Source organism: Gossypium hirsutum, chromosome A13 (genome assembly GCF_007990345.1).
Source record: "Gossypium hirsutum isolate 1008001.06 chromosome A13, Gossypium_hirsutum_v2.1, whole genome shotgun sequence".
NCBI lineage: Eukaryota > Viridiplantae > Streptophyta > Magnoliopsida > Malvales > Malvaceae > Gossypium > Gossypium hirsutum.
This window is the reverse complement of record NC_053436.1, coordinates 25,184,680-25,199,467: the sequence shown is the minus strand read 5'-3', so window position 1 is coordinate 25,199,467 and position 14,788 is coordinate 25,184,680.

Below are 14,788 nucleotides of genomic sequence, written 5' to 3'. Positions count from 1 at the left end.
GAATATGATGTGGAAAATGTGATGAATGTTAAATTACTATTACATAAGTTGTGTGAATTACTACACGGTTGTACCCGACGAGATTTCAACAAGTAAGTTCATATGATTAAATAAGAATGATATTCATGTTGGTGTTTTTACACTTGAAATCTATTTTGCTATGGTTGTATTGATTTATATGTTAATGATATTGTGTATGGGAACGTGATGTACCCTTGAAGTAATTGATTGCTCAAATGTCGATAACATCTGATTGGATGATTGAATATAATGGAAATTTGATGAAACATGATATTTCTTTGAAATGAGTAAGTTTTTATGTAAATAATATATCGTTTCTTTTTTTATGTTATTATCTTTTGTTATTATATGAGATGTAGCTGCCTATAGAATGATCATTTGATGTAAATTACGAATCAAAATTGACTAAGAATGAATTAGTAAAATGTTGAAAAGTGAAGAATTTCCTGGTTGGACCTTCGAAATAGAAAAGATACGAATGATCCATTGTAAGAACACATGTGTAGTACTATGTGCAGGTTACTATGTGTTTAAGATGGTTTTAGGTCACGTGTGTAGTACTAAGTGCAGGCTACTACGTGTACCAGATTGTTAGCTCGCATGTGTAGTACTAAGTGTAGGCTACTATGCATACCCAATATCTTCGATCACGTGTGTAGTACTAAGTGTAGGCTACTACATGTACCGGATTGTTAGGTCGCATGTGTAGTACTAAGTGCAGACTACTATGCGTACCCGATAGCTTCGATCACGTGTGTAGTAATAAGTGCAGGCTACTACGTGTATCAGATGGTTAGGTCATGGGTGTAGTACTAAGTGCAGGCTACTACGTGTACCAGATTGTTAGGTCGCATGTGTAGCACTAAGTGCAGGCTACTATGCATACCAGAGAGCTTCGGTTACAAGGGTGGTAATATGTACAAGCCACCGGGTATCTGTTGTTATTCCGATGAGTTCAATGGGAAATTTGTTAAGTGAAAATACATATGAACATGATTATGTAATGAATAAATGAAGGTTCATGTGTTTAAAGTTATGAGCAACGTGCTCGATATGTGATCGAACTTTGGTAAGATTGATATGGAGTAAGTGTTATAATGAAAGTTACTACAAAGAAAACATGAAAGAATGAAATTTAGTAATAAAACAGTTTTAGACAGTAGCAGTTGTGTGACATTGAAAAATCACTAAAAATGGTGGAAATTGAATTATAAGCTGAATAAGATATGAAATAAAATCTTATTGACTCTATTTTCATATTAAGGAAACGGTGTAAGCAAAAGAATTTCATGTTATGAGAATTTCAATTTTTGTGAGAAGGAGTCAGAATGATTTCGGAATCCCCTATTCTGATTTTGGAAAATCATTAAAAATTTTAAAAAAATAATTATAGGTTATAATTTATATTCTTAAAATCCTTAATGAGTCTATTTTTGAAAGAAACAAACGGGAACATTATCCAAATCTTGTATGAAGAGATAATTAATTTTTAGTGGGTTAGGAACTGTCAGATAGCGAAATAGGGGTGACTTTAAAGAATAAACTGTACTTATTGGCTAGACTAAAAATTATGAACATTTTATAGTAAGAAGATATCTGAGTCTAGTTTCTAGGAAAATTAGCGAATCTTAATTTGGATCTCCTTAGCTCCAGAGATAAATAATTTAGTGACCCTGACTCGAGAAAACAGCTTAACTGGACTTTGAATAAATAGAGAGGAATTGAGAAATAGCGTGTTAATACATTGCTTATTATTTTTCATGCGAGCTTACTAAGTGTAAAGCTTACTCCCTCCTTTCCATTTCCTTAGTGTTCTCAAGTCAGCTCGGGGTTGGAGATCTTCAGAGGCAGCATCACACTATCAAGCCAATATCTTTGAACTATTGTTACATATGTTAGAATTATCAAGTGAGTGGCATGTATAGGGACCTAGTTTTATAACATGTGTTATTATAATTTGGCCAAATGTATTTGTCTATATTGAGCTATTGATTATGGCTAGTAAATCTAGCTATTCATGTTATGTCTAATAATTGTGATGTGAATATGTTTGTTTTCCATGCATGGTTGGTAATATGTCATGTATGTTGAATGCATGTTTTATGACCAATCAAGGTGGTCATGACCATGAATTGAATGTGTCTTAATAAAGGGTGTTTAATCACTAAAATGTTGCTATGAATTGTGATTATGACGTGTATAAAGTTGTAAGGGGTTATGGGTAACATAAAGGCTTGGAAAATAGCCTAAGAGTTAACTACACGGGGTGAGACACTACCGTGTGTCTTAACCGTGTGAAGGACATGGTCTGGTGACACAGCGTGTGACCCTGTTTCATGAGAAAAATAATTTTTTGTTTTCGAAAAACTTTCCAAAGTTCTCGATTTAGTCCTAAACCACCCCGATGTATGTTTTTGGCCTCGAAGGCCCGTATAAGGGACAATATACATGTGTTTGAAAAGTTTTAATTTGGACTAATATTTTATGGCCTGGTTTTTGCCTGAATGACTGTGTATGTGTTCGGTAATGTCTCGTATCCTATCCCGATCTCGGGTACGAGTAAGGGGTGTTACAAATCTGAGTAGCCCATTTAAGCAAGTAACTTTTTGGCAACCCAAGGCACCTCATGTATTACCTTGGCCGAATTTGTCTAGCTAAAATTAGCACCATTCAGCTCCTTCCAGATCCCAAATTAATTTCAATTATTTCAGCTGATTGGGACTAGCAAAAGACTTAACCATTGGTGTCCCCAAGCTGCTAGAAGCTTCAAGAATATTTCTAAGAACTTTCCAAGAAATTTTATGTGACAGCCCTATTTTGACCCTAGTTGGGAAGTGGTTTCGGGACCACAAAACTGAGTCATAAAAATAATTAACCCTTATATTCTATACTTATTGTGTGTGTACATGCATGTGTGAAATTTTCATGCTTTAATTTTGTCATTTGTATGTGAAATTTATAAGATAGGGCCCATGTGACAAAACTTGAAAATGTCATAAGTAAATTTTAAAGTGCCAAATAATGCATGAATTGTGACATGGGGGACTTGCATGTCAAATGGACCAATTTTAGTTTAGTGGCCGGCCATAGTGATGGTTGATAGATAATTTATATTTTATTTAAGTATTTTAATAGTTAAAGGCATTATATAAAAAATAATAATATAGTAAAATAACAAAATGGTGAAAAGAACAAAGCTTGCCCATCTTTGTTCTTCATAGCCGAATGTAAGAAAACAAATTGGGGAAGGGAATCTCATGAATGTTCGGTCACTTGGGGAAGAAAAATCCAAGGTAAATTCATGGTAGTTTGCTTCTATTTTGATGTTTATGAGTTCCTTTCTTGAATCTACCTTAACCCATGAAGTATATTTTGATTTTTGGTTGTGTTGTGAGCATTTGTTCTTGATTGAAATGAAGGAAATGGTTGTTGTTTCATGTTCTTTTGATGAATAATGTTAGATAGGTGAAGTTGAGCTAAACAAATTAAGCATATATGTGCATTAGATGCTAAGTAGGAAATCGGCTAATATGTTGGGTGTACTATGGCCGATTGTGGACTTGGATAAAATTTAGTAATGTATGTGCTTTAAATGTGTTATGAACTATTATAAGTTAAATTAAGTTGAAGCTTGGTAAAATTGAATAATTGTGGCTTAATTTCTTAATGGCAAGTGGCTATTATGGTGAAATGCAAATGTTAATATTTAGTTGCTAGTGTTTATATGTGTGTTAGCCGAATTTGAACTTGAATAATGATTTGAGCACAATGTGTTGTATTGATATTATGCTTAAGTGAAATTATAGATATATATGATGAAATTGATTGGTGATATACATGTTTAAAAAATATGTATGCAAAGAATGTGTGAAAGAGTGAATTGGTAATAATCTGTTTGGGATAGCAGCAGTAAAGTGATTTTGGAAAATCACCATAAATTGTGGGAGTTGAGTTAGAAGCTGAATAAATTATGTAATTAAAGCTTGATGAGTCTAGTTTCTTTTAAAAGAAACTGTAAAAGCAAAAGAATTTCCGATAATGAGATATTTGCAGTAATGTGGGACATAGTTAAAATGACTTCTAGATCCCCTATTTTGTTTTTATAAAATCATTATAAAATGTATAAAAATAGTCATATGATAAAATTTATATTCTTAGACTCCTTAATGAGTCTAGTTTCAAATAAAATAAACGAGAATATATTTTGAATTCTGTACAATGATAAATTTATTTCGAAGTGAAGAGTGGCCAAATTAGTCAAACAGTGAAATAAGGGAAACTTTAGGAAAAATCTGGTAGTAATTGGCTAAACTAAAAATTATGAAAATTTTATGGATAAAATATAAATGAGTCTATTTTCAGGGAAAATTTACGGCAATTGATTTGGAGTTTTGTATCTCCAGTTATAAGTAATTTAGTGACTATTGCTCAGGAAGTTAGCTTATAGTGGAATTGTGATTATATTGTAAACATTGATAAAAATTTGCTAATGAATTGCTTATTGATTTCTTGTAAGCTTACTATAATCTATATGTGTGAAAGTCGAATATATATGTATTATATTCTGAAAGTAATACTTGAATAGTCGAATAATGACTAGTTTAAATTTTTTTGAATTAAAGCCCAAGAGCATAGGGGGCAATTTCGGATAAGGGAAAAGAGAAAGTAATCGAGTAGCCATTTCGCAACCGTTCAAGTATATCCGAGGTAAGTTTTGAGTAGTCTCCTTTATTATATAATTGATGATGCATCTATACGAGTATATTAGGTGAATTGCAATCTTTTAGTTTGTACTTAAATTAGGTTGTGAGATAAATAATTCATGTATATGACTTATAGTCTAATGGTCACTTTGGGTTTAAGCTTGAATGGTGAAATAAATATGTGATATTATGTATGACTTTTGAGCCGAATAGTGAATGATGATATGCATATTTAGCTTATATCCGAATGTAGCAAATGACTACTAAAGTGATAAGTCGAATGAGATGTGTTCAAATATGACTAAGAATGCATGATATTTGGAAACATATCCGGACTTGAGGTCCGCAGGCTACGTGCTGGAAACATATCCGGACTTGAGGTCTGCAGGCTATGTGCTGGAAACATATCCGGACTTAAGGTCCGTAGGCTACCTACTGGAATATATCCGGGCCTAAAGTCCCGCAGGCTTTGTGCTAGTAACTGGATTCGGGTTTTAAAACCTAGCAGGCTTAACGCCGGTGATTTGAGTAAGATTATGAATTCGAATATTCGAGGAAACCACTATTGATTATGTATGATACATTAAGATAGCCAGGTACGTATTATGTTCTCATATGTAAATTGATTTTTAAAGCGAATTATTATTATCAAAGAATGATATATATATGAATATATATGTGTGGATGATTACCGTATCTACGAATAAGAGAATGGCCTATTCGGTCGACGACCATCGTTATATGAAAGTATATGCCTAAATTTAATTGTATGAGCCAAATAGTATAGTGAAATATGTGCTAGAAATCTCTTGATTATTCATATCTATATTCAGCCAATAGGTCTTATAACTAGTGTACTTATGTATAATCGGCCAAATGGTTTACAATTTGAATACGAATTTTGTGATACTTAATGTTCGATTTTAATGACAAGTTTTTAATTGTTTGAAATACTTAAAACTTACTAAGCCTTGAAAGCTTACTCTATTCTTTATTTCTTTGTTTTATAGATTGTCGATATTGGCCACCGACTCGGGGATCATCAGCAGTTCATCATACTATCAACCCTTTTTGGTACAGTTATATTTTGGCCTTGATATGGCATGTATAGGTTAGGCCGGTGACAGTTATGTTTTGTAATTGTAAATATTTTGGCCAAGTGAAAATGGCATATATATAACTCAAAGATCAGCATGTATTCAGCTCGATTTCTGTTTTAGTTGATAGATTATGTGAATGAAATTAAATGTTTAGCTCAGTAATACCTCATAGCCTAAACCAGCGATCGGACTCGGACTAGGGGTGTTACATTTTAGTATATTTAAGATGAAAACAAATGTCCAATTACCTACCCTATGATATTCAGCTAGCTTAAGTCCAGCACTATAAATATGTAGCTCATTTCTTTGTTTTAGAACTTTTGTCAATTTGAATGAAATATGTTATATTTGTGAGGTTTTCTTCTCTCAAATTTCATTCTTAGACTTTGTTGGTGTAACACTCCTAGCCCGTATCCATCGCCAGATTAGGCTACAAGACATTACCGCTCACATCTCAGTTCATACTAATATGCATTGCATTTTTTTATTATTTAAAAACACATAAGTGCTCATGACATTATCAATGTTGAATCATAAAGATTTATATCGTTCATATAATAATATGTTTAAATCATAATTCAACATATATTAAAACAAATTATATATTTATAAATAAAACATATAATAATTTAACAGATACGTTAATGGAATATTAACCTAAAACAATCCATTCGAATATATGCATGTACAAGTGAGGGTGACTAAGCATACTCGAGTAAAGCTTTACAGCAAATCGTACTTACGGTTTAGTAAACAACTAACATACCAAAAATTTCGACATGATTCACTGAGCTTAAGTACATTACATTATTTTATCATAACCATTTTTGGACACATTAAACAACTTTAGCACATGCATCTGATAAAACCAATTTAAATCTTATTACTAAATTTAACTAGCAATTGCATATGCAACTTAATGCCATATAACATGACCAAACATGCTATTAATGCATATATATATACGTAGCATGCACTTACCTTAAAAAATCAAAGCCATGTTTAACATTGAAATTCATACCAAAACATTTGACTAAAACCATCATGGAACATTTTATTTACTTAATACTTTGCATAGCCGAATCTTTTTACTTAAAACTACATTCACATCCAAAATTTTCATCACCAAATTACCAAGGCTAAACTCATTAAGCATTATAACTAAGAAAATATCAAACCAAGTCTAAGCATAATAAGCAATTTCACAAACACCTTATCTTAGTATAAAACACATCCTAAACCAACCAACTTACTAGTGTTCGGTTCATTCATACTAAGTCCTAGTCATTAACCAACTTCACGTATATATTATCTACCATTCCTAAATCATAATGCACCTATCACAAACATCATTTCATCATAGCACTTAACACTATAACCAAAATGAATTCAAATACAATCAAGCATAACCGAATTTAGCATAGAAATAAGCCATTTTCGCATGGCCTTTATACAAACCAAATTTTATTGTTTCAAAACAAATTCCAGCCTATAAATGCCATAATTCAAGTTCGATTATTTAAATACCGAAGCTATAGATAGTGTGATAGACTTTGCTGACAATCCCCGAGCTTGTAACTTGAATCCAAAATCTATAAAACAAAAACACACATAAAACACAGAGTAAGCTTTTTGAAGCTTAGTAAGTCATAAGCAAATAAAAATTCAATAATATTTTCAACATATTATAAATAACCAAATCATATTTGTGATATCCCAAATTACGGCCTAATTAGAATAGTGGTTTCGAGACCACAAATCTGAGATAGAAATAATTATTTTATAATTATTTTGAGGCCTATGATATGATTGCATGATTTGTGAAACTTTCGTGAAGAAATTCTATGCATAAAGTGCTTAATTTGAAATTTGGGACTAAATTGAATAAGTTGCAAAACTTGCATTCTAGAAGTTTCTAGTATGAAATTGCTTTGAAATATTAATTAGGAGGTCTTAAATAGCAATTTGACCAATTTCTAAGTTTATGGACAAAAATTGGACATGGATGGAATTTTTGAAAGTTTAGTAAGGAAGGGCATTTTGGTCATTTGGATATTAAATGAAATAAAATGGGAAAAATAACAAAAAAATGATCATCTTCTCCATAAGTTGCTGCTGAATTTTGCTCTCCACCATAGCTAGGGTTTCAACACTTTTAAGCCTTGATTGTACGTAATTACTATGCCCGTTTTTAATGTTCTTTACATTTTTGAAACCTTTATAGCTCGGTTTACCTATTTCTACCAATATTTTGAGCGAGGGTTTATATTTAAAAATTTACCCATGAATGATATGCATGAATTTTGATGTTTTATGGTAGAATATGAAGCTTGAGATTGTGTTAAATAACTTTTGCTAAGTGATTTTACGTAAAAACGACTAAAATGACATAATCGGTAAAAATACCTAATGTTCATAAATACATGTTAGAGTGAGAATTGGATATTGCTATAGAAGGGAAAAATTATCAGCATGTCACAAAACATAAGAAAATAGGGTGAAGTTTAATTTACGAGATTTGGGGCAAAAGTGTAAATATGTAAAAGTTTATAGGCAAAATTGTAATTTTTCTAAAATATGATTTCGGTTTGATTTGAATAATATGAGTCCTAATTAGGCTATATTTGAAATGATAGAGCAAGGAAAATTAAAATTTGGGCTAAAATTGGCAAAATACCAAGTTGTGGACAAAATGGTAAAAATGACCATTTTCGCATACGAGGTAAGTTCAAGTGTAAATGTAGTAACATAATTGTCATTTTAAGTAATTTAATGCTATTTATACGATATTATGATTGTTATCATGCAATTCTATTCTTTGTGGTCATTGTTGGACAACATGCAAAAATTTTATGAATTATGTGAAAAATGTGAAAGACTATCGAAGTATCGTCATTGGTATTCCAAGGAGAATGGTAAAAGAGTATGAACGAGGAAAGTCCCGTTGAACCTTAGGAATAGATTCGGATATTTGGGCATCCGAACTCATTGAGTTATGTCTGAGTTCACTTATGGATGCGAACGTCCGAACTCGTTGAGTTGAGTCCGAGTTCATGAAATGTAACTAGGCATCCGAACTCATTGAGTTGAGTCCGAGTTCACTTATGGATGCGAATGCCTGAGCTCGTTGAGTTGAGTCCGAGTTCGCTTATGGGCGGGTTACATGGTAGCTTGGCTACATATGTGGCACTTATGTGCAAACTTTCCATGTATCCGAATTATATTCCGATTGTGTTCAACGGGTAAAGTTCTACTGAAATGGAAGAATTCTCGAGATGAAAGTGACTAGTTGGTAAGTGTTGTGGAACGGATACTTTGTACAGGTATGTACTTAACCCTCGGGTTGAGACTTCAATATAACAATAATATGGTAGGATCATGAATGAGAAATATGATATGAATGCTTTGGTGATATTATGCAAATGTGGACTTCGTATTATTGCATGGTTATGTTACTTGCTATTTACATGTGAACTTACTAAGCATTTATGCTTACTCCCTCCCTTCCATTCCTTGTAGTTTTGACAAGCCGGCTTGGAGATCAAGACGGTCGGAGGCACGCTCACACTATCAACAGACCATCTAGGTATAGTGGCTTGCATATTTTGGGAATATGGCATGTATAGCATTATAATCCTTTTGTGTATATAATCTTATGATATGGTGAATGAGTGATGTTGAAATGCTTGTTGATGATTAGCTATTGGAATGGCTAATCAAAATTTATATTTAGTGTTATGTATGCTTAATGTATTACCTACTCCATGGAAAACCATAAAATGGTGAAATTGGCTATAAAACAATGTCATACAGTAGTAGTGACGTGAATTTGAAAAATCACTAAAAATAGTAAAAATAGAATTAGATGATGAATAAAATATGTAATTGAATATTAATGAATCTATTTTCATGTGGAAGAAACAAAATAGGTAAAAAAGTTGTATATTATGAGATATTTATGTTTTGGTGAAACAGGGTCAGAGCGATTTCTAAATCCCCTATTCTGACTTTATAAATTCACCATAAATTGTGTAAAAATAATTAGGACTCAAATTTTATATGAATTCCTTATTGAGTTTATTTTTAATAGAAACAAACATCATAGTCATTGGATCTCTTTATAGGAAGAAATTTGATTCGTAGTGCACAGGGGTCAGAGTAGCCGAACCCTAAAATAGGGGAGACTTTAACTAATAAACTGTACTAATTAACCAGACCAAAAATTCTAGAAAAAAATTAGTAAGTAGATATCTGAATCTAGTTTTAGGAAAAATTTACAGAATTGGATTTCAAGTTTTTTAACTTGAGATATGATTTTTTTAGCGACTGTGACGCAGTTAGCCAGCTTGTCTGGAAATTCTAAAATAAATTGTTTGAGCTGTTTAATTAATGAATTAAGTCCGTTAACACCTCGTGCTCGACTCCGGCGATGGTCTCGGGTACGAGGGCGTTACAATATTAACCTTACCACATTTGACCTCAAGCTTACAAATGAGATAATTAAGACATTTATAAACAATTTATCCACTTGGCCAAATACCCACACATTCACTTTAGCATAATATTAACCAACCTCCAAAGCCAAATAGACATAAATAAGCTTAGTCCAAATTCACTTAAGTAGATATGCCCATGTATAAAAATGATTCAACATATACATATACTAAATATGTAACCGAAAATACCTAATCATATATGTGCATATTTATGGATTATTCAATATATACAAGTTTCTCATTCAAAAAGTCAAGTACACAAATCACATATATATATTCTTCATTTGCACCCTTACAAGATTTACAATAAAAAACTAAGGTACTTACTTACCTTACCTCAAATAAGTAACAAGTTATTTGATACCTGGAATATAGCTCGTTTTACACATTTGATCTCAATTTACCTTTGCCTGATGAACCATTCAGAATTGGGTAGGACACTTGGATAATCACACATATATCGTACAATGCCAACGTCCTAGACGTGGTCTTACATGTAACCACATATCGATGCCACTATCCCAGACAGGGTCTTACTCGACACATATATCGAAGTCACATATCGATGCCATGGTCTTACTCGCACACATATATTGGAATCCTATGTCATACGGGGCTTTCGGACGTCGTAACTCGGTCGAAATGAATTCGAAAATTTAATAGCCAAGCCTTTTCATATTCAGACATGGCATATAAATATTCATACATTTCATAATAGCATATATATCTAGCATTTAACTACAATTAAACACGTCTATTTGCCTAAAACTTACCTTGGACGATATAAAACGGAACGGAGCAGCTAGTCGACAACTTTCGTTTTTCCCCGATCCAAATCCAATTTCTTTGGTTCTTGATCAATACATATTCAAATTAAGCTCATTCAAACATATTTTCATTCAATTTAGTCCAAAAACGCATAAACGGGCAAATTACCATTTTACCCCTAACATTTATAATTTTTACAATTTAGTCCCTATTGCACAAAACACAAAATATACAAAATTTCTCCATACCCAAGCTAGGCCAAATACTACCCATATCCATACAAGCCCATATAATTCATTTATTTCACATTTTAGTCCCTCAAATTATTATTTTTATAATTTAGTCCTAATTACTCAAAATCATCAAAAACTCCAATACAAAATATGTTAATCTAAAACATATCTTTCACATTTCATCATCAAACAACAAAAATCACAAGCTTTCAACAATGGTATAACTCAAAATATTCACCAAAATAAAAAATTCAAGCACGGGTTTTGTAGTACTTGAAGCAACGATCTCAAAAATGTAAAAATTATCAAAATCGAGCTGAACTCTTACCTTGATTGAGCTTAGAAAGCAACCGAACCCTAGTTTCTTTTTTTCTTTTATTTGGTTTCGGCAAGAACAAAGATAATAACACATATATTAACTTTTTTTATGTTTTATTATATATTATAACATATTATAACTTAAAGTTTAATTTACCAATTTAACCTTAATGAATTATTATGAAAACTTTATTTAATAAGACTAATACCATCCACATATATTAATAATGGCATAATTACCACTTTAAGGCTTCAATTTAAAAAGCAACTAACAATTCAACCCCTTTTAGAAATAACCCCTAAATTTTCATTTTACGCGATTAAGTCCTTTTATTTAATCAGACACATAACAATAAAATTAAATCACAAAAATTTCACAGATATAAATTCACAAAAAATAAACACAAAAAATAATTTTAAAATATTTTTTTGACTCAAATTCGTGGTCCCGAAACCACCATTCCGATTAGGATCTAAATCAAGCTGTTACAATTGGCTTATCTGTTGTCAGTGGCATCAACCTTAGTCTTTCTTTTTTGAACTTATCACTCCAAAAAAGTGTGCCGTTCAACCCAACCATACCTTCGATTCTTACCTTTTTAGGTAATGGGTCAAGGTTGTTTATCACCATCGATTATCCCTATTAAGATCCTATAAGTTTTGGGTCAACACTCATACTTAGTGTTGGATCTCGCTTGCATCTTAAGCCTATTATCCATCCTATTCTCATTTACCTTATTTCACCGTGAAAGCTATTATCTATCTTTTATTTCTTGTTAGACAAACCTATGACCATCTATACTTATCTATTTTGAACCCCTCTTTGATAACCAATTCCAACCTTAGCCTATTTTCAACTAAACTTCACAAATTGAATGATACTTTTTCGTTAGACGATTGGGTATCTTATTGACTCAACTCACTAAACTGAGGCGAGATCGTATCATGTGATCATCGACACTCTGAGCAAGAAGTCTTTATTTGCCTTAAGAGCTATGAACACGCGACTGACCTTGTCCAATGATGGTACAATCCTAGCAGAGTTTAGGGCTAGACCGACTTTTCTACAACAGATTTGTGATGCTCCGAAAACTGATAAAGAGTTACAAGTAAAGAAAGCTCAGTGTGAGTCAAATAGTGAACCAGAATTTCAGAGAGGCTCCGATGGTTGTTTGAGGTTTCGTGGTATAATTTGTGTACCGAAGAATACTGAGTTGATTTAGAGTATTTTACATGAGGCTCATAACGGGTGTATGTCAGTTCACCCAGGTAGCACGAAAATGTACAATGATTTAAAGAAAATGTATTAGTGGAATGGTATGAAAAGAGATATATCTGAGTTTGTATCGAGGTGTATGATTTGTCAGCAAGTAAAAGCCTTACACCAGGTACCTTCAACTTTACTTCAGCCTATTTTGGTTCCGGAATGGAAATGACAGGTTTGTCATTGACACCAAGAAAGAATGATGTTGTTTGGGTGGTAGTCGACAGGTTGACTAAATCGTCTCATTTTATACTGGTACATACTAATTATTCACTTGATAAGTTGGCTGAATTGTATGTTTTTGAAATTGTAAAACTTCATGGAGCACCTTTGTCAATTATTTCGGATAGAGATCCTAAGTTCACATCACGATTTTGGAAAAGGTTACAAGAGGCTTTGGGCACGAAATTGAACTTTAGTATCGCTTTTCACCCACAGAACAATGGGCAATCTGAGAGAGTAATTCAGACACTTGAAGATATGCTTAGATGTTGTGTCATTGAGTTGCAAGGTAGTTGGAAAATTTTTCTACCCCTAGTCGAATTTGCTTACAACAATAATTATTAGTCAAGCTTGAAGATGGCACCTTATAAGGCATTGTATGGACGTAAATGTCATACACCTTTGTACTGGACTAAACTTAAGGATAATAAGATTCATAAAGTTGATTTGGTTTAAGAAATCGAAGAAAAGGTGAAGGTAATTCATGATTGTTTGAAAGGGTATCAGATAGGCAAAAGTTATATGCGAATTTGAAAAGAAAAGAAATTGAGTATCAAGTCAGTCATAGAGTATTCTTAAAAGTATCTCCATGGAAGAAGGTTTTGAGATTTGGAAAAAAGGGCAAGTTGTGTCCTCATTTTATAGGACCGTATGAGATTACCGAAAGGATAGGACCGGTATCATATTGGTTGGCTTTACCACCTGAGTTGGAAAAGATTCACGATTTATTTCATGTGTCCATGTTGTGCCGATATAGATCCAATCCTTCTCACGTAATTACTCTGACAGAGATTGAAATCAGACCATATATGACTTATGATGAGGAACCGATTAAGATCTTGGGTCGAGAAGTCAAACAGTTGAGAAACAAAAGTGTTCCTCTTGTGAAAGTTTTATGGAAAAGACATGGGGTTGATGAAGCTACATGGGAGAGCCATGAGGAAACAATTTCCAAACCTTTTTACTAGTAAGATTTTTGGGGACGAAAATCTCTAAAGGGGGAGAATTGTGACATCCCATATTAGGGCCTAGTCGAAACAGTGGTTTTGAGACCACAAAGCTGAGGTAGAAATGATGATTTTATGATTACTATGAAGTCCATGATATGTATGCATGCTTGTTTGAAAGTTTCATGAAGAAATTCTATGCATAAATACCCAATTGAACTTTAGGGACCAAATTGAATAAGATGTAAAACTTGTGTTCTAGTAGCTTTTAGCATGAAATTACTTTAGATTATAAATTAGAAGGACCTAATTAGCAATTTGACCAATTTCTAAAATTTTGGACAAAATTGGGCATGCATAGGAAAAATTTGAAAGAATGACCCTAAGGGCATTAGTAATTAAAAGAATAAAAAGGGAAACTCAAAGCAAAAATGTGCTCATCTTCTCCATGCTTGGCCGAAATTCTCAAGACACCATAGCTAGGGTTTTGTTCAACTTTCAAGCTTGATTGTAAGTGCTCCCAAGCCCCGTTTTTAATGTTCTTTACATTTTTGAAGTCCTTGTAGCTTGATTTACCTGTTTCCATCCTTATTTTATGTATGAAAATTTACCCATGTGTGACATGCATGTATTTTGATGATTTATGGAGGAATATGAGAGCTTGGTGTATGATAAATATCTTTTATTAGGTGTTTTTTCATGAAAACCACTAAAAA